General features: G+C 38.6%; 1 long non-coding RNA gene across 1 annotated transcript in view; it reads right to left on the bottom strand.

Moving 5' to 3' along the window:
- LOC134737229 (uncharacterized) overlaps window positions 1-19,146 on the bottom strand; it is a 40,835-nt gene extending 21,689 nt beyond the window's left edge. Inside the window, exon 1 of the long non-coding RNA XR_010121918.1 lies at window positions 18,890-19,146. This is a non-coding gene — a long non-coding RNA (uncharacterized lncRNA). The remainder of the gene's footprint in view (window positions 1-18,889) is intronic.
- Between the last annotated feature and the right edge of the window lie 820 nt (window positions 19,147-19,966).

Raw genomic sequence — 19,966 nt, 5'->3', positions numbered from 1 at the left:
GATAGGCTAAATATGACACAGAAAATGTTTTATTCTTTCAAGAAGTTTACAATCTAGAGGGATAATTAGAAATTTCTATACGAGGTGATGGAAATTTCTGTTAGCTTACTTTTCTAACCATCAATCATTGGTAAGATATAATTAGTTTTTAGAGTACAGTATCATGAAACAATAATGTCTTTCTAGACACAAGACATATGATGCCACTGGCATTCCCCAATCTACTAGTCTGATGACCTCTAAAAACAGGAAATGAAATGATTGAGGCATGACTTATGCTTCATCAGTTCATATGGACTTGGAATGATCACTGCTTCCCTTTCTTCCAACTCTTTTACTTATTGTAAATACTTAATAATCCTAAACATCTTTATTAGTGTTTAGTGGCCATTTTTATTTTAATTTTTTTTATTTATGGGTTTATTTATGGGTTCAGAACTCCCTAGAATCTCTCTGAAGACATTAAACATACTTATTTCAGCACCTTATTCTGTGCCCTATATTGCATTTTCTCAGGTTGTAGTTTCTGATTATTGAGTTTGTTGCTTCTCTGTACATCTTCTTTTTTTTTTTTTTTTTTTTTTGAGATGGAGTCTTGCTCTTGTCACCCAGGCTGGGGCAGTGGCATGATCTTGGCTCACTGCAACCTCCGCCTCCCAGGTTCAAGCAATTCTCCTGCCTCAGCCTCCTGAGTAGCTGGGATTACGGGTGCCCACCACCACACCTGGCTAATTTTTGTATTTTTAGTAGAGACGGGGTTTTTCCATGTTGGTCAGGCTGGTCTCAAACTCCCGACCTCAGGTAATCCGACCACCTTGGCCTCCGAAAGTGCTGGGATTACAGGCGTGAGCCATGGCGGCCCAGCCTCTCTGTATATATTTTTGGTTGTTTGTTGATTCTTGGTTGTTTGGTCATTTTAATAGACAGGATACTAATTCAAAGATTATTGGTTTCTAGAGAGTGTAAAAATTCTTGTTTGCCAGAACTACAACTCGTCCCAGCAATCTCATTACTGGATGTATAACCAAAGGAATATAAATTATTTTACCATCAAGAGATATGCATGCAAATGTTCATTGCAGCACGATTCACAATAACAAAGACATGGAATCAACCTAAATGCCCATGAATGGTAGACTGGATAAAGACAATGTGGTACATATACACTATGGAATACTATGCAGCCATAAAAAAGAATGAGACCGTGTCTTTTGTGGGAACATGGATAGAGCTGGAGGCCATTAGCCTTAGCAAACTAACACAAGAAAACCAAATGCCCATGTTCTCACTTATAAGTGGGAGCTAAATGATGACAACACATGAACACAAAGATGTGAACAACAGACAGTGGGGTCTACTTTGAGGTTGGAGGGTAGGAGGAGGGAGAAGATCAGAAAAAGAGACTATTGGGTACTTGGCTTAGTACCTGGTGATGAAACAATCTGTACAACAAACCCCCATGACACGAGTTTACCTGTGTAACAAACCTGCACGTGTACCACTGAACCTAAAACACAAGTTAAAAATAAATAAGTAAATAAAATAAAAGAATTCTTTGCATGGCTAGAAGCTTAAGTTTGGATTAAACCAGCTCTGACTCAAGCAGCTACTTGTGGCAGAGAGAAGGTGGGCTTTTCTTTAAGATGTTAGTATGGTTCGTTTACAGAATATGCAGCTATCATTAGCTGGTGGCAAGGCCCTAACTCTCTGGACTGAGTGTCCATGTTGAGAATCTTTTACACAGAAGCTTTCACTATGTACAGCCTGGGGCACACATCAGCATCGGACCTTAGGTGGCATGAGGACCAGCTCTGCTTTTACTTTTTGCCTGGCCCCTGCCCAGGGCTTACTTTTTCCAGCCAGCCTGTTTATTTTGATTGTGAGACTTTTGCAGAATTCTGCTGGGCAGTCTTTCATTTTTAAAGTTCTTGTTCATGGATCTGGATTCGTGGGTTGCTTAGCTCTGTTATGTTTCAGCATCAATATATTCCAGAAATTCCTCAATATACTCCAATAACCCCTTCTGAATTTTCTAACATTAATTGAGATTTATTTTTACTTAATTTTACTCTCCTGACATTTCTATGGGATTTGGGAAGAAAGGTAAATGCATGCATCCAGTCAGCCAGCTGTATCAGGAAGCCACTTACTCCTTTCCATGGTAACCAATTACTAGAAAGCTGCACTGGGAATCACAGCAACCTTGTCCAGTGTGTGCTTTTTAGAAGACAGAATTTTTTTTCTATTCTTACATTAGATCATACTTATATCCCTTCTCTGAAATTTTTAAAAGATTACTGAGAACAGACCTGTGCTGACATGGACAACTCCTATTAGTGCCCTGAAAAGTATTTCTCTTGAACAATGAAAATAACTAAATGGACTTCATATTCCTCATCTATCAAATGAACTTTGGGTCTTTCTTAAATGTGCTTGTTTTATCTTTTCCAAGTGCTGAAAGTTTTCATTGAAGTTATTTTTCTTGATAGAAAAGAAGAGGATCAGACAGAAGTTGTGTAGTTCTAAGTGTTTATTTTCACCTGTTAAACATTGCGCCACCATCACTAATGATAAGAAATCCTTCTTGTCTTCATTATTTCTCAACATTAATTGCTTTCTCAAGTCTAAACTCATTTATTTATTTTTAGGGATGGGGTCTTGCTGTGTCACTCAGGCTGGAGTGCAGTGATGCAATCATGGCTCAGTGCAGTCTCAAACTCCTGGACTCAAGGAATCATCCTGCCTCAGCCTTCTGAGTAGCTGAGACTACAGGCGCGCGGCACCATGCCTCACTATTTTTTTTTATTTTTGATTATTTTGTAGAAATGAGGATCTCATTAAGTTGCCCAGGCTTACTTTGAACTCCTAGCTTCATGAACTCATTTAAAGATTTGGCATCCTAGCATTATTCATAGAGGTCCAGCCACGACTCTCAATTTGTTTTTTATTTTATACCTCTGCTACAGATTTTTGTACCTGTCCATTTAAAATCTGAGCTTTTGAAAGAACTCTGCACAACGTTCACAGCACAAGAGCATTAAGGCAGAGGGGGAAACTAAAGGTCAGAGAATAAGGAGTGAATCATGGTGATGAAATACAGGCAGTATGAATAGCAAATTGTGAAGAATTTGCTGGTGAACCGTTTCACATGTAATAGTTCCTCCTGCTGAGATGGTGGATTCGTTGTCACATCTGACCCATGTTGTTATAACTCTTTTCCACTGAAAGATACATCTGCGTAATCTAGACCAGCAGACATTTCCTCTGACTTCCATCATGTACACAGTGTCCTATAGATTCCAAAGCTCTTTCAGATATGCTATTACACTTACATTTCCTTCCCATTTTCTTTTTTCTCCCCCCAATAGGAATGGTGTTCTTAGCCTCCCGTGTTCATAACAATTTTTTTTTTTTTGAGACAGAGTCTTGCCCTGTTGCCCAGGCTGGACTGCAGTGATGCAGTCGCAGCTCACTGCAACCCCCGCCTCCCAGGTTCAAGCGGTTCTTCTGCTTCAGCCTCCCGAGTAGCCGGGACCACAGGCGCCCACCACCACGCCCAGCTAATTTTTGTAGTTTTTAGTAGAGACGGGGTTTCACCATGTTGACCAGGCTGGTCTTGAGCTCCTGACCTCGTGATCCACCCGCCTCAGCCTCCCAACGTGCTGGGATTACAGGCGTGAGCCACCCCGCCCGGCCATTCTGAACGAAGGAGGGTACTGGTAGCCAGGGGAGAACTGACTGTGCTTTCAGGCGTAGAGAAAGGGTTCAGGAGAGGAGGGGAAGTGAAGTCATCAGGTGGGAATGTGCAGCAAGCACCTCTTTCCCTGGTTCTTCTATAATCACTCTTTCTCTTCTTTGAAACTCCTTCCTGGCTTCATCAATACTACATGCTCTTGATTTCCCTCTTACATTTCTGGCTCTTCTCAGTCTCCTTTTCTGGCTTCTTTTCATCCATTAAAACTTCTAATTTTTTTAAAAAGGCAAAAGCTTGCTGCATCCAAAGTGATATTCTCTGTGGAACTTAACATGGGATGTTATTTTTGCCTTGTGAGAAGCACTTTTAGGTTATTCAAAACAAAAGCTGAAATTGGAAAGAAATGTAACCAAATGCTTAGTGTAATAAAAATGTGTTGATGGTCGGGTGTGGTGGCTCATGCCTGTAATCTCAGCACTTTGGGAGGCCGAGGCAGGAGGATCACTCAAAGCCAAGAGTTTGAGACCAGTCTGGACAACACAGCGAGATTCTGTCTCTACAAAAACTAAACTTAAACAAAAAAATTAGCCAGGCATGATGGCACATGCCTGTAATCCCAGCTACTTGGGAAGCTGAGGCAGGAGAATCCCTTGTGCCCAGGAGTTCATGGTTACAGCAAGCTATGATTGTGCAGCTGCACTCCAGCTTGGGTGACACGGCATGACCCTGTCTTTATTCAAAGAGGAAATGTCTTTCACAATTCCAAAATAAGTATAGTTTCCCTAAAGAAAATGACAGAAATACTCCGGTGCTTTCACTAACCTGTTTAAAATCTGTTTAAACTTATTTATCATTGTTTTTTAAAACATTTTTGTTACATTGTATTAGTGAACACAATTCAAAATAATACCAACCATTTAAAATAAATTTAGGAAGCCTAGTTGGAAATGCTAAGCATCATCTAGATATGTGCAAATACAGATGCTCCTGACTACCAGTGGAGTCGCATCCTGATAAACCCATCCTGAGTTGAAAATACCATAGCAAGCCCATTTTAAGTTGAGGAATGTACAGAAAGTGAACCACTTTTGAACTATTGTGAAGTGAAAAAATGCAAGTTGAACCATCTTAAGTAGGGGACTGTCTGTAGCAAACAATTATATCCTCACCAAGTCATGTATGTGCGTCTTACTATTGACATAAAGGTGTTGGATCTAGTGGGCCTAATACCTGTGTATATTTTAAACATTTTGAAAATTTTACTTGAAATGAATTTTATTTTTTACCTTCCATGGGCCACTTAGCTAGTCTGATTAAGGAAGACAGAGTCTCGCTCTGTCGCCCAGGCTGGAGTGCAGTGGTGCAATCTTGGCTCACTGCAATCTCGGCCTCCCACATTCAAGTGATTCTCTTGCCTTAGCCTCCCGAGTAGCTGGGACTACAGGTGCCTGCCACCATGCCTGGCTAATTTTTGTATTTTCAGTAGAGATTGGGTTTCACCATGTTAGCTAGGCTGATCTTGAACTCCTGACCTCAGGTGATCTGCCCGCCTTGGTTCCCCAAAGTGCTGGGATTACAGGCGTGAGCCACTGCCCACTGAGCCTGGCCATCGTTAACTTTTTAGAGTGAGTGTTGGGGTGGGAGATGAGAGCAGAGACATGAGTGTGGGTGAGGGTGGGAGTAAGAGGGAGGTTGGACCGGTTGTGGTTGTAGCTATAGCCTGTTTCCCAACTTTTGGAAAATATATGTTTTTTTCATTAGGAAGAGGAGAAATAGTCTAAATAACTAGGGAACCCTACACCAATACTTTAAAAAGAATTAGAACAAATTCCTCTAATTAAAATTTCGTATGCTTTCTATAATTAAACTTACAAAGAAGTGAAACAGGTACTCAGACAAATTCAAGTACGTGCACATTCATAGCAGCACTTTTTATAATAGCCAAAAGATGCAGATGGCCCCAAATGTCCATCAACAGATAACTGGATAAACAAATCAGGATATATATATATATATATATATATATATATATATATGTATACACACACACACACACACACATATATATATACACATATATACATATATACACATATACACATATATACATATATACATATATACACGCATATATACATATATACATATATATATACACACACATATATATATATGCAGTGGAATATTATTCAACCATAATAAGTATTAAAACTTTTTACAAAAGTATTGATAGTACAGCATGTATGAATCTCAGAAACATTATGTTAAGTGAAAGAAGCTAGACACAAAAGGTCAGACATTGTATGATTCTATTTATATGAAATATCCAGAGTAGGTAAATCCTTAGAGCTAGAACATAGAATAGTGGTTGCCAGACACTAGGGGGAGGGAGGAATGGAGATCAACTATTTAATGGGTACCAGGTTTCCAGCTGGGGTGATGAAATACTTCCGAAACTAGATGGATGTGCTGGTTGCACAACACTGTGAATATGCTAATAGCCACTGAATTGTTCACTTCAAAATGTTAATTAATTTTATGTTATGTGGTTTCCACCTCAATTAAAAAACAGTATATAGAACATAAACCTATTTTTTGGAAAATATTTAGACCTACTTTTAATTAGAATAGTTTTACAAGTAACTTGAGATTTCTTAATAATAAAACACTGAAGGCTGGGTGCGGTGGCCCATGCCTATAATCCCAGCACTGGGAGGCCAAGGCGGGCGGATCACCTGAGGTCAGGAGTTCAAGACCAGCCTGACCAACATGGAGAAACCCTGTCTCTACTAAAAATACAAAATTAGCCGGGCGTGGTGGCGCATGCCTGTAATCCCAGCTACCCAGGAGGCTGAGGCAGGAGAATCACTTCAACCCGGAAGGCAGAGGTTATGGTGAGCCAAGATCGCACCATTGCACTCCAGCCTGAGCAACAAGAGTGAAACTCCATCTCAAAATAAATAAATAATAAAACACTGATTTTAAAATCACATGACTTTGTAGGGTATCTGCATATAAATCCTGAAATTCTCTGTCTGCTATAGATAAAGGCTTGTGTGTTTCATAGCTGGTTAATGTGATGCATAAAACAGCACTGTGAAGCTTTATCTCTAACCAGGACTAAATACATATAGGTTATGAATAGTTTTCAAATTTGTTTTAAATACAGTTCTGCTTGGTAACAAGTTAACTGTCCTCCTAACATGAAATGAATAGATTTTTAATGGAAATAAGAGAAACAACTATCTTGATTTCTTGCCCCTTTCACAATAAGCTACCATATATTATATAAGGTTTATTTTAACAATACACAGCTTAAGACTTGTCTAGCAAGCACAACCCACAGATATTTGAATCTGATACTTTTTACACCTGCAGAAGGTTTATCTATGAAAAGCCTGCAATGATGTGCAGCAAAATGTTCACAGTGCTTATTTTTTCTGCGCTTATCTGTAGTGAGTTTATTTTGTGATTATCTGTACCTTTTAACTTTTCAACAATAAGTATGTGTTACTTGAACAAAGATACACTTTTATAATGTTGTCCATGCCTCCATATTTAACCTGCTATTCTTTCTTTGCAATCTCAGATATAGTGTTACTCTTGAACTTTGTTGCCAAGTACAAGGACAATGGCTTTCTCCTTGCTTCCTGGTGACACTTTTAGGCAAATATCCTCTTTTCATCCTTCAAAAACCTGCTCTCAACCCATGTCACTCCCAGGCATCTCAGCCAACCCTGAATGTCCTTGGGGTAAAGAAGAGCAGTATACAGATGCCAGGATAACCCACCACATTTCTGCTTTCATTGACACACTCAACCTCAATCAACTGTATCTGCTCTTTATTCCCACACCTCATGGTGGAGCTTTCTGCCTCTTCCTGATCCAATAGGGCAATCAATCCGATGCCTTCATCTCTGGAATTCTTGTTTATGGGTTTATGAATTCTTGTTAAATTCAATATCCCTTAATCTCTAAAGGCAGAAATTTTAGGTAACTCCAGAGAGTAAGTAAGGCCTTGTGAATTAAGGAAAATTGCCCAAGGTCACATCACTGGACAGTCAAGTCTAGCTAGAATCCAGACTCCAATTCTAGGGAGTCTGGTTTATTTCTCTAAACCTTAATGCCACAGATGTGAAGCCTAATTCAAGAACATCTCCATGGCAAACTCTTGGTTTAGTTAGAGAAATAAGAAAACATGACAAAGAATGTGTCATCGACTTCTATTTAAACGTTCAAGTTCCTCATCTTCAAGGATTTGCTGGATGACAGCTAACAAACAGTCAGATTGGATGATTCACAAAGACCGTTTCCAGTGTTTAAAAAAAATATGCTGGGGACTTTCATAGAAATTTCTACTTTTCTGAAAGCATTTTATTTCTTCATCTTTCTCTTCATGCTCATATGCACATTCTTGTTTTCTTCCCGCTGACTGCACATAAATAGCATGTGTGGAAAGCAAGTCTAAAGAGGTAACTAAGTGAAAGTTTCACCATTGATGTAAATCAAGAGTAGATCAGTAAAGTGGAAACCAGCAGAACTGCTTTATTGTTAGTATTCAGAGACACTAGCAAAAGAAACCAATGTTGGTTCATTGTGAGCTAATAAAAGCAATAACCACTGGAAGATAGAGCTGAACGTTCGTTTACTTATTTTACTTTTACTATGGTAATATTACTTAATAACTTTCCTTTAATGAACTCATTAAGATCATAAGCGAGTGCTTGTAATATTAAGTATGCACCCTCCCCCACCCAAATTATACTGGTTGAATTTTCATGTTTAAGCAAAAATAAATATTAATATAAAAGATTTAATCAAATACTTTAAAAATTTTAGTAGTAAAGTAAACCAACTCTAGCAGAGAAAGGGTTATCACACACACACACAAACACACACACACACACACACACACAGACACACCCCATCTCATGAGTTCTTTTTGCCAATAAAACAAACCAACAAGCAAAACTGATCAAGAAACAAGACTATAGCTGGGCATGGTGGCTCATGCTTGTAATCCCAGCCCTTCAGGAGGCTGAGGTGGGCGGATCACCTGAGCTTGAACCCAGGAGGCCAAGGCTGCTGTAAGCTGAGATGGCGCCATTGCACCCCAGCCTGGGTGACAGAGCGAGAACAAAACAAAACAAAAGAAACAAGGCTACAGACAAATCTCAGCTATTTTAGAAAATGGCACATGGCTGTTAATATCCAGTGAGTTCTACTTAGATTTTTCTTCTGTTTTTTCTTGTTCATCACCCAAATCTGTTAGTCAAGAGTAGTAAAGCCACTAAGTGTATTTTGTTGTTGGAGCTACAACATACAAGAAAAAAGAAAACATAGAACGTAGCATTACTGAAATACAATTTTAGGAAACATTAATTCTAAGTATTTTGAACTAACTCCAAGAGGTATTCCGATGGACATTCCCCCCATCATACTTTAGGATGTGGAGGACCTTTAATTAAAAACCCCAAGGAAAAAATTTTAATTATTTCCTTTTTGGAAAAAATCCATAATTCCATCAGCCTCATTGTTCAAAAATTATTTCATTTCCTCTCTTTCAGGGTGAAATTCTCTCCTTTGTCTTTGGAAGTGAATTTGGTTATTACCTTTTGTAAATATTTTAGATTATCTGTAGAAAGAGGGAGAACCATGAATAGAATCACATTCTTGAGCTATGATTCGAGATACTTATTTGCCCTTAAGAAACATTAAATTTCTTCCTTGTTTTAGTAAGAATGCTTTGATTTATTTCCTTTAATGCCCAGGGGGTATGTTGTCACATTTTAACTTTGAAGATAGAAATTTCCTACACTTTCCCATACTGAATTAATATTGACATTCATTAACAAGACTAACAACAAGTGTCAAAATAATAAATGATTACAGCCCCGTGAGCAGGAAGGTAGAAATTACTTATTGTTTTTCCTTGGGGTGGTAATTAGCTACTGTTTGCCGTCTGTAAAATCACAAGTAAATGTGGATTATGTTTCATGAGATGAAAAGAACATTTCAAACATAATATCTTGAGTTAGTTCTCACAACACCTCTGTTAGAAAGTATGATCATCACCATTTTTACTGACAAAGTCATCCCCAGAGAGGATAACCAAGTAGAAAGAGGATTCAAACTCATCATCTTGACTCCAAACTATAAGATTTTTCTACAGTGCCTTCTTCCTTCCCTCCCTTTCAAAGTTTTGTTTCCTCTCTTTTAACTATTCTTATTTCCAATTCGAAGGCAAAGCATTTGTATAAATACATTCACATAAGATGTATTGTATAAATACATTCACATAAGACATTTCTTATCTATAATGGGTGATTTCTAGTCCCCTCTTTTGAGTATTCCCAAAGCTGAGGGACAAAGGATGCTTCAAATTCGCTTTTGCTATCAATTACACAGATTTTTCTTTCCTCATTAACCTGAAGGAACCCCATAAAAATAATTTAAGAATGGTGAAAACGGTTTTTGACTTTCTTTATTTTCATCTCTCCTTTCTCCTCCCCATTCTGTATTCTGGCATTGGAGAAGAGCTAGAGAGAACATCCTTAAAGATGCACTTTTTTATTTTTTAGTATGCCCTATTTTTTTTTTGGTAAAATTGTGGTGAAAAACACATAATATAAATTCACACTCTTAACCATTTTTAAGTGCACTTTTACAGTAGTGTTAACTGTATCCACATTATTGGGTAACAGATCTCTAGAACTTTTTCATCTTGCAAAACCAAAATTCTTTGCCCATCAAATAACAACTCCCATTTCACCCTCCCCTTAGCTCCTGGAAACCACCATTCTACTTTCTGTTTCCGTGGTTTCCCCTACTCTGCATAGCTCTACATAAGTGGAATTATACAGTATTTGTTCCTCTGTGACTGGCTTATTTTACTAAGCATAATGTCTTCAAGGTTCATCGATGTTGTAGCATATAACAAAATTTCCTTCTTTTTTGAAAGGCTAAATATGTATATGCCACATTTCCTTTATCCATTCATTTATAAATGGAATTTCAGGCTTCTTCCACATCTTGGCTCTTGTGAATAATGATGCATTGAATATAGGTGTACAAATACCTCTTCGCGCTCTTGCTTTATATTCTTTTGTATTTATACCCAGAAGTGGGATGCTACATCACATGGTAATTCTATCTTTAGTTTTTTGAGGAATCATGCTGTTTTCAGTAGCAGCTACACCATTTTACATTTCTACCAGCAGTACACAAAGACTCAAATGTCTCCTCATCCTCACCAATACTTGTTATTTTCTGGTTTGTTGATAGTGGCCATCCTAATGGGTATGAGGTGATATCTCATTGTGGTTTTGATTTGTGTTTTACTCTAATGATTAGTGGGTATGCCTTTTTAAAAAGAAATTGAAATTCTTTTCATAATTGAGTACATATTATGTTCTAGGAACTGTGCTTTGTGTGTTGCATGCATGCAATAGCTTGTTACTTTTAGCAAACATTCTATGGCCTAAGTAGTATTATCCCCACTTTTTACCAGAGGAAACTGAGAATCAGAGTTTAAGTGATTTTTCTAAGGACAGAGAGCTGCTGAATGGTAAGGCCAGAATTCAACATCCAGTCTGACACCAAAGCTCATATTTCTAACTACTGAGCTATTCTCTCTTGGCCTTTGCTTTGCCCATTAATTCCTTAATGTGTTGTGTAGATGGCTAACACACTGTCCTTCAAAAGGAAACAGAAAGTAACATTCATTAAGTGTCTGTTTTGTGCTGGACACATTGCTAAATGCCTTCAGATGTGTATGTGTACATGTGCGAAGTGAAGGAGGAAAGTCCTTTCATTTTACACATTGAAGCATAAATCCATTTGCATGGTTACCGTTGTAAGTCAAGTAGTGCAATGAAAGGAAAATTAAGCTTAGATTTCTTACCATATAGTCTTTGTAAACTTGAAGGTCTTTTTTTACTAGTAAATACAATCCTAAGATATATGTATAAATTCCAGACAGAGAAATTCTAATTCTAATTAAGGAGTTGATTGTACCAGTGTAAAGAGAGAATCTTATCAGGAAGAGGATACACAACCAAACACACACACACACACATACAGAGGAAGAAGAGGCTTAGCTAGGGATACAAGGAAGCGAAATAAATGATTACATAAATGTTGGAGCTACCACGTGGCCTATTTTCTCTGACACTGCTCTTTATTCCACTATTTTCCCAGTGTAAGATGTTTACAGCTTCTTCCATTATAGTCACCTTGTTCTACTCCACTGCATGGCCCCATCTTGTTTTGTAGGTGATATATAGCAATGGGTCAAGATTTATAAGTTTAGTTTTGCTTGTGTAGCAACAAATTCAGAGCTGATTGTGACTTTTAAGATTGCCCTAAGCCCCAGGAAAATTGATCCCGTGAAAATACAACTCTCAACTGTCTTTGGGAACCTCCTAATACTGGAATCTTTAGCCCAATCTTCGCTTGATCATGAAAAGCATCAAGTGAATGGGAAACTAAAATTATTATTTATTATCATTTTTTGAGATGGGGCCTCATTGTGTTACCCAGACTGGGCTCAAACTCCTGGGCTCAAGCAATCCTCCCAGCTCAGCCTGCTGAGTGACTGAGACTACAGGGTGATGTACTATAGGTGGATGCACTGTGCCCACTAAAATTACTTTTAACTGTGCCTTCCAACTAAGAGACACATCTATCCTGATAATAGAATATCCCATCCTGATATTCTATTATCAGGATAGAAATCTCTTGGGATCTACTACTTTAGTTGTCCCAATTTGTAGCAGTGATGATAATCAAAAACATCTCTAGGTAAAAGAGTATAAATATCTCAATAAACTTATTATAAAAGAGGCAATAGAAATGCCTGTTGGTATTTATGATATTCATGAAGTGCTGCCAATGATGAAGGAGCAAATGAGCTAGTTAACATTTGTAGGTAAATATGGTATCATTTACAGCCCTCTGCACTAAATGAAAGAGGCAGCCTGGTGAGCTTGATAATGTATTTTGTATCACAGCCTTGAGTGACAAATCCATGAGCCAGAAACAGCAAGTCATATTATCTCAGCATTTCTAAATTTTATAGATTTACAATTGCTGAGTTAAAATGAAACTATCAAGTATACTAAATGCTGCATGTAGATATCATATCTGGAATCATAGCCATCTGTGAAAGTTATACACAGATTTATTATTCCATTTCATTAACCCATTTCATCTGTTCTCTGTACAAGTACTCTTTCACTAATTTTGCTTTCTTTTCCTATTTTATGTGATTGATCATTATTTCCTTCTTTTCTACTCTGTTAATATTTCAACTTCTCTTAATTAAGTTTTCTAATGAAACTTTATTGAAGTCCTTTCATAAGAAAAATGGCTTTGATGTTGAGCCATGAATGCAATGGAAGAAAAAAACAATGAGAGCCATAACTTCCCTATTTTCAGTTGCTTAGTTTTAATTCTTAAGGCTTATTCACTGTGAAGAGTGTAGAGTTATCGAGTTCTGCAAAACATTTGACAACATAGCAGTAGATTCTGTCAGTTATTTCATGATGAAATACAAAATTTAAATCTAAAATATAAAGTATGTTGCAAGGAAGGTGAAATTTTTGAGTGTAAATGACTTTCAAATGAATATTTTTAATGGGGGCATTCCGATAAAATTTTTAAATGTCAATTCCAGTTAACAAAAGAATTGTTCCTATGTGATAGAATTAGTGCTATTGGTATTCTTAGTTTACAAATGAGAAAACAGAGCCTTAGTAAGGATAAGGAACATGCCCAAAGTCACATAGTTCCTAAGTAACTAAATGTGATTTGGATCAGGATTGTCATATTCCAAAAATCTGTTTTTGATCCAACATGCTATACTACTAATGTTATTTTGTATTCTCTTATTTTCTCTTTCTTCTTTTTAAGAGACGATGTCTTGCTGTGTCACTTGGGCTGGAGCGCAGTTGAATGATCATGGCTCTCACTGCAGACTCAAAAACTCCTGGGCTCAATCAATTTTTTTTTTGAGACGGAGTCTCTCTCTCACCCAGGCTGGTGTGCAGTGGCGCGATGTCGGCTCACTGCATGCTCCACCTCCCAGGTTCACACCATTCTCCTGCTTCAGCCTCCCAAGTAGCTGGGATTACAGACATCCTCCACTATGCCCAGATAATTTCACATTTTTAGTAGAGACAGGGTTTCACCATGTTGGCCATGCTGGTCTCGAACTCCTGACCTCAGGTGATCTGCCCGCCTTGGCCTCCCAAAGTGCTGGGATTACAGGGGTAAGCCACTGCACCCGGCCTCAATTGATTCTTCTGCCTCAGCCTCACAAATAGCTGGGATCCTAGGCACAGGCTACCATGTCAGGCTCTGCTATTTTCATTTGATACATAATCATAAATATTTTTCTATGTTTTTTGGAATATCATTTTTATAAGCCACGGAATTCTCCTCCAAGTTGATGCATAGTTTTTTTTGTTATTGTTTGTTTTTATTCTTACAAATAAAAGTATAGTTAACAAGTTAAAATTGCCACACTTATCTTTTCAATTCTGTTAAATTTTATCCTTAGGATAAATTCCTAGGTATGTATGTTTGATAAAAGAGTAGGTTTTTAAAAAGTTGTCTTTGTTTCTCATAGGTATTTTTTTTTTTTTCTTTTTGAGACGGGGTCCCACTGTGTCACCCAGGCTGGAGTGCAGTGGCACGATCTCGGCTCACTGCAACCTCTGCCTCCCAGGTTCAAGTGATTCTCCTGCCTCAGCCTGTCGAGTAGCTGGGATTATGGGTGGCAGCACAATGCCCAGCTAATATTTGTGGTTTTTTAGTAGAGATGGGGTTTCCCCATGTTGGCCAGTCTGGCCTCAAACTTCTGAAACCAGGTGACTCACCCGCCTGAGCCTCCCAAAGTGCTGGGATTACAGGCGTGAGCCACCATGCCTGGCCTCTTTCTCATAGGTATTTCTTTTATTTAAAAAATTAATAAGATGTGCAGGACTAGGTATGAACAAAGAAAAAAAGGAAATTTAAAAAATAAAAAACCATACAAATAATGCATAAATAAATGCTAGTTGAGAAATTCTCAAGCCATATGGTGAGGCAATTTCAGACAGTATATATTTTACCTACTTTGATTGGATTTGGTCTTTCAGGCTATATTTTCCTTAAGTACATGAATCCTATAATTGAGAGCCTGGCATAGAATCAGTAGCTAAAAGAATAACAGATAATGAGTTGAAAGATGTCTTCCAACAGAAGAGATAGCATAGCTACCATACTTTGCCAAAACAATAAATTGATTTATGGTGTTATGGAGATGCAATTTTAAATTCATTGGTATAAATTTCCAGGATTGTATACTCAAAATGTATACAGTCATGCTTACTATGTTAAGAATCTTTTTAAAGAAACTTTTATAATGTAGTTCCTCATGGATTATTATTATTATTATTATTATATATATTTTTTTGAGACGGAGTCTTTCTCTGTCCCCCAAGCTGGAGTGCAGTGGTGCGATCTCTGCTCACCGCAACCTCCACCTCCTGGGTTCATGCCATTCTCCTGCCTCAGCCTCCCGAGTAGCTGGGACTACAGGCGCCCACCACCACGCCCAGCTAATTTTTTGTATTTTTAGTAGAGACGGGGTTTCACCATGTTAGCCAGGATGGTCTCGATCTCCTGACCTCGTGATCCGCCCACCTCGGCCTCCCAAAGTGCTGGGATTACAGGCTTGAGTCACCGTGCCTGGCCATGGATTATTATTTATATCTTCATCAATCCACCTTTCGGTTTCCTACTCTGAGCTTATTCTTACCCAGGAAAGCTCTTTAAACTAATCTCACTTCTCGTGATCATGAACATCCCTCAGCTTACTAACTCTCAAGGTCATTATTTATTCATTTATCCAATAGATAATTGCCAAGTCTTCTAGATGCTGAAGCTAGAACAGTGTCTAACAGACAAATAAGATCCCTGTTTCTGTGGAGTATTGTTGGAGGAGGCAGATAACACAAAGCAAAGAAATAGGCATTTTAAGATTGTAATAAATACTATGAGAGTAAAATGGAGATGGGGCCGGGCAGTGGCTCACGCCTGTAATCCCAGCAGTTTGGGAGGCCGAGGTGGGCGGATCACGAGGTCAAGAGATTGAGACTATCCTGGCTAACATGGTGAAACCCCGTCTCTACTAAAATTACAAAAAATTAGCTGGGCGTGGTGGTGAGTGCCTGTAATCCTAGCTACTTGGGAGGCTGAGGTAGGAGAATCACTTGAACCCAGGAGGTGGAGGTTGAAGTGAGCCAAGATGGTGCCACTGCACTCCAGCCTGGGTGGCAAGAGTGAAACTCCATCTCAAAAAACAAAATAAAATAAAATAAAACAAAAATAAACATAAAACAACGAAAAACAGGGAGATGGGACTGAGATAGTCTAGGGCAGGGCATTGGGGGAAGAGGGTTACTCTCATATGGTGATAATGAAAGGCTTCTGAAAGCATCTGAGCTAAGACCTAAATGATGAGGAATGAGCATTCCAGGTGGAGGGAGAAAATCCCCTGGGGAAGCCAAAGGTTTGTCCTACAAAACAGAAAAAATGCCAGAGGGAGTAAGTGCATGTGGCAGGAGGTGAGCTTGTCAAAATTTTTTGGGAACTGATCATATTGGACATTGTGGGTCATGCTAAGAACCCACGATAGTTATTATGCTTGCAAGGGGAGCACACTTTGGAGGTTGTTAAATAGGAGAGTAAAATGATGTGATTTACTTTTTAAAAAGATGATCTGGCTGCTGTATGTCTTGTCCAAGATCAGTCTCCACCCCATCTTGTGATGACATCCAGTGTCTAGCACATAGTAAGTGCCGAATGACTAAGCACAAATTATCCATTCCATTTCCAATATCTTCTGTATAATCTCTCCTTAATTGTCCTTCCCTTCCCACTTCCCTGACCACAGGGAAAATCCTTATTCATTAAGATTCAGCTAAAGCATTACTGTTCTGGGAAGCCTTTCTGATCTGCAGAGCTGAGTGAAATACCCTCCTCTATGCAGTTTTTGGACATTGTGCTCGCTTCTGTTATAATACTCATCATAATTATCGGTTAGGTTGTCTTCCCTCCCTATAGTGCTTAGCAAGGCCTATTTCTTATTCTTACTTAATCTTCAGTGACTATGTGAGATGATCTGCACATAGTCTGTTCACCTAAACTGCCCTTAACTGTTGATGTATTTGTTAATCACTTGATATTACCCAACTTTGAAACTGACTCTAGAGAGGGTGACCTCTCTAGAAAACCTTTCTAATCTCAAGCCAGCTCTGTACTCCCTTCACAATATTATAGTTTCACCCTAGATAATTCTTATTTTGCATTAAAATCTTGGCTTCCAGCTGGGCACAGTGGCTCACGACTGTAATCCCAGCACTTTGAGAGGCTGAGGTGGGTGGATCACTTGAGGCCAGGAGTTTGAGACCAGCCTGGCCAACATGGCAAGACCGTGTCTCTACTAAAAATACAAAAATTAGTGGGTGTGTTGGCACACATCTATAATCTCAACTATTCGGGAGGGTGAGGCACAAGAATCACTTGAACCTGGGACAATGAGATTGCAGTGAGATGAGATTATGCCACTGCACTCCAGCCTGGGCAACAGAATGAGTCCCTGTCTCATAAACAAATAAATAATAAAAACTTGGCTTCCAACTAGTTCCAAAGTGGGCATAAACCTGTTTTTATTATTAGGCATAAATTATTTGGGGACAGAATTACATCTAACTTATTTCTGAAATCCTGATCTCTACTACCGTGTCTGGCACATTGCAAACACAAAACAGGTGGTAATTATTATGAGTCTGAGATTCTCAAAGCCATGATCCACTGATGTTTTCCATTAAGACAGGTTACATCAGTAGAAACAATATTAAAATCCTCCTTTTATAGTATTTCCATTGAATAAATATTTTTATTCAGAAAATTTATTTTTATCTTTGCAATGATTCATAGAAATTAACCTTTCTATGTAAAAAACTAGATAGGGCAGAAATTTTAGTCTTATATATTAGAAAAAAGTAATCATCTTTTTGCAGTAGTTAAGAGCAATCTATCTTTTATTTAGTTGGTAAAAATGTTCAAATGTAAATGCATAGAGATAAATTTTCCTAGCTGTGGTAGATAGCTCATCCCTCAGACTTGGAAGTGCAAGAAATACCAAATAGACTGAAATGAAGATTAAGGTAAGTTATTGGTTTTTATCCTTGTTTTCACACATGCAGACAGCTATAATGGAAAATTAGGAATTCAGCCACATGAATGTCTGCCCTGTCTCCTTTTGTGGCTGGAAGAGAGGCAGCAGAATGGCCCTCTGGGTGTGGAAGAGGATCAGCTTCTCTATGCTGTTTTCCTTTTTCTTCATTCTGAAATCCATAAAGCATCAGCAGCAAGAACAACAACAGCAAAACACAAATATAACCTGAAAGGATAGTGTATAGTCAGGGGAAGAAATGACTTTCAATCACAGTTATTTCATGAAGAAAAACTAATGTTTATATGACTATACTGTAATTAAGATTACAAACTCAAAACCTAATGGGGCTGGGTGCGGTGGCTCACGCTTGTAATCCCAGCATTTTGGGAAGTCGAGATGGGTGGATCACTTGAGGTCAGGAGTTCAAGACCAGCCTGGCGAACATAGTGAAACCCCATCTCTAAATTAGCCGGGCATGGTGGCATGCACCTGTAGCCCCAGCTACTCAGGAGGCTGAGGCAGGAGAATAGCTTGAGCCCAGGAGTTCAAGACCAGACTTGTCAACATGGTAAAAACCCCCTCTCTACCAAAAATGCAAAAATTAGCTGGTCTCATAATCCAGTCAATAAATAAATAAATAGATTTTTAAAAACTAGCAAGAACTCAATAAGGACAGATGTAACGTTGCCTCCTGATTTTCCCATCAAAGGGGAAGGAAGGTGTGCAGAGGACCTGAGGGAGGAATGTGCTTCTTCAGACCCTATGTCCTGCTTGTTTCTGGTCAGTCTCTGGCCCAGGATCTTAGGTCTGTCATAGATTTAAGAAGCTTTAAGATGTACTTCTGTTAATTTAAATATGGGTAGAGATCTGTGAATATCCTCAGAAATATGAATATAGAACATGAGTGGGACAGGGGAGGAATTCTTGCCAATAACAGTTTCTGTAAGATACACATCAGATTTACTTACATTGAAAAGAAGAGCAGGGCCTGGTGTGAATCATTCCACTTGGATCATACTTAAACTGCAGGGGAGGTGCCCTTCTCTTCAGCTCACATTAAAGAGCCTGGCAAATGGGTGTGAAGAATGAGAGGCTTTCGCTGTTATCAGCTGGGTGCTGTGCAAACACAGCAACTGGTATTTCTATGTAAGTACACATGGTAAGAAAGGGAGAGAAATTCAGATGGCATGTATAAGAGACATTTTTTTCTTTTTTCTTTTTTTTTTTTTTTTGCTCATTACTCTTGAAAAATCAAAGACCACACAGAAACAAGCCAGTAGGACTGGAAATCCCCTTGTACTTGTCATTTTGTTTAGTCACTTATCAGGAATCGGGGGAACAGTAGGCTGGAGGCAGACAGGACCAAGTACTTCCAGATTTAATGAAACCACTAGACAAGAAAATCAAGAGGAAATGAAAAACTGGAGCCATTTCATTTACTGGATAGCAGCTGACCTCACTCATCACTGGCAAGAAAAGGCATAGTGTCGCGGAAATGTCATAGTAGCTGGAGTCAGAAGACATGAGATTGGCTGGCCATGGTAGCTCACACTTGCAATCCCAGCACTGTGGGAGGTTGAGGCCAGGAGTTCTAGGCTGTGGTCATCTGTGATCACATCACTGCACCAAAAAAAAAAAAAAAAAAAAAAAGGTCTGAGATTGAGCCTTGGGCTCTCCCACTCACTGATATATAGTCTTGGATAAATCCCTCTTACATCACTCTGAATGATCTGGTTTACCCATCTCAAAGATAAGGACAATGACACCATGAGCAGCAAAAATTTCATAGGGTTTGTTGTAGTAAATGAAATAAGATTAGCAAAGCTAATTTGTTATTATAATTTCAATAAAAAATAGACTCAAATGATTGTGAGAACTGCTCCATCTTTAATATTCACCATTTCAAACTAGAAAGGTTTCCCCTAAATCTTCTTCCAAACATGTCCATATTCTAATCTTCTTATTTCTCTTTGTAATTGGTTTGCTGAGCAGCATTCTAATTGCCCATCATTTTTCTAGCCAGCTTTAGGGCAGCTGAGATGGCC

The sequence above is a fragment of the Symphalangus syndactylus genome, chromosome 7 (assembly GCF_028878055.3).
Source record: "Symphalangus syndactylus isolate Jambi chromosome 7, NHGRI_mSymSyn1-v2.1_pri, whole genome shotgun sequence".
Taxonomy (NCBI): domain Eukaryota; kingdom Metazoa; phylum Chordata; class Mammalia; order Primates; family Hylobatidae; genus Symphalangus; species Symphalangus syndactylus.
Note: the sequence above shows the minus strand (reverse complement) of the source record. Positions and strands in the feature narration are given on the sequence as shown.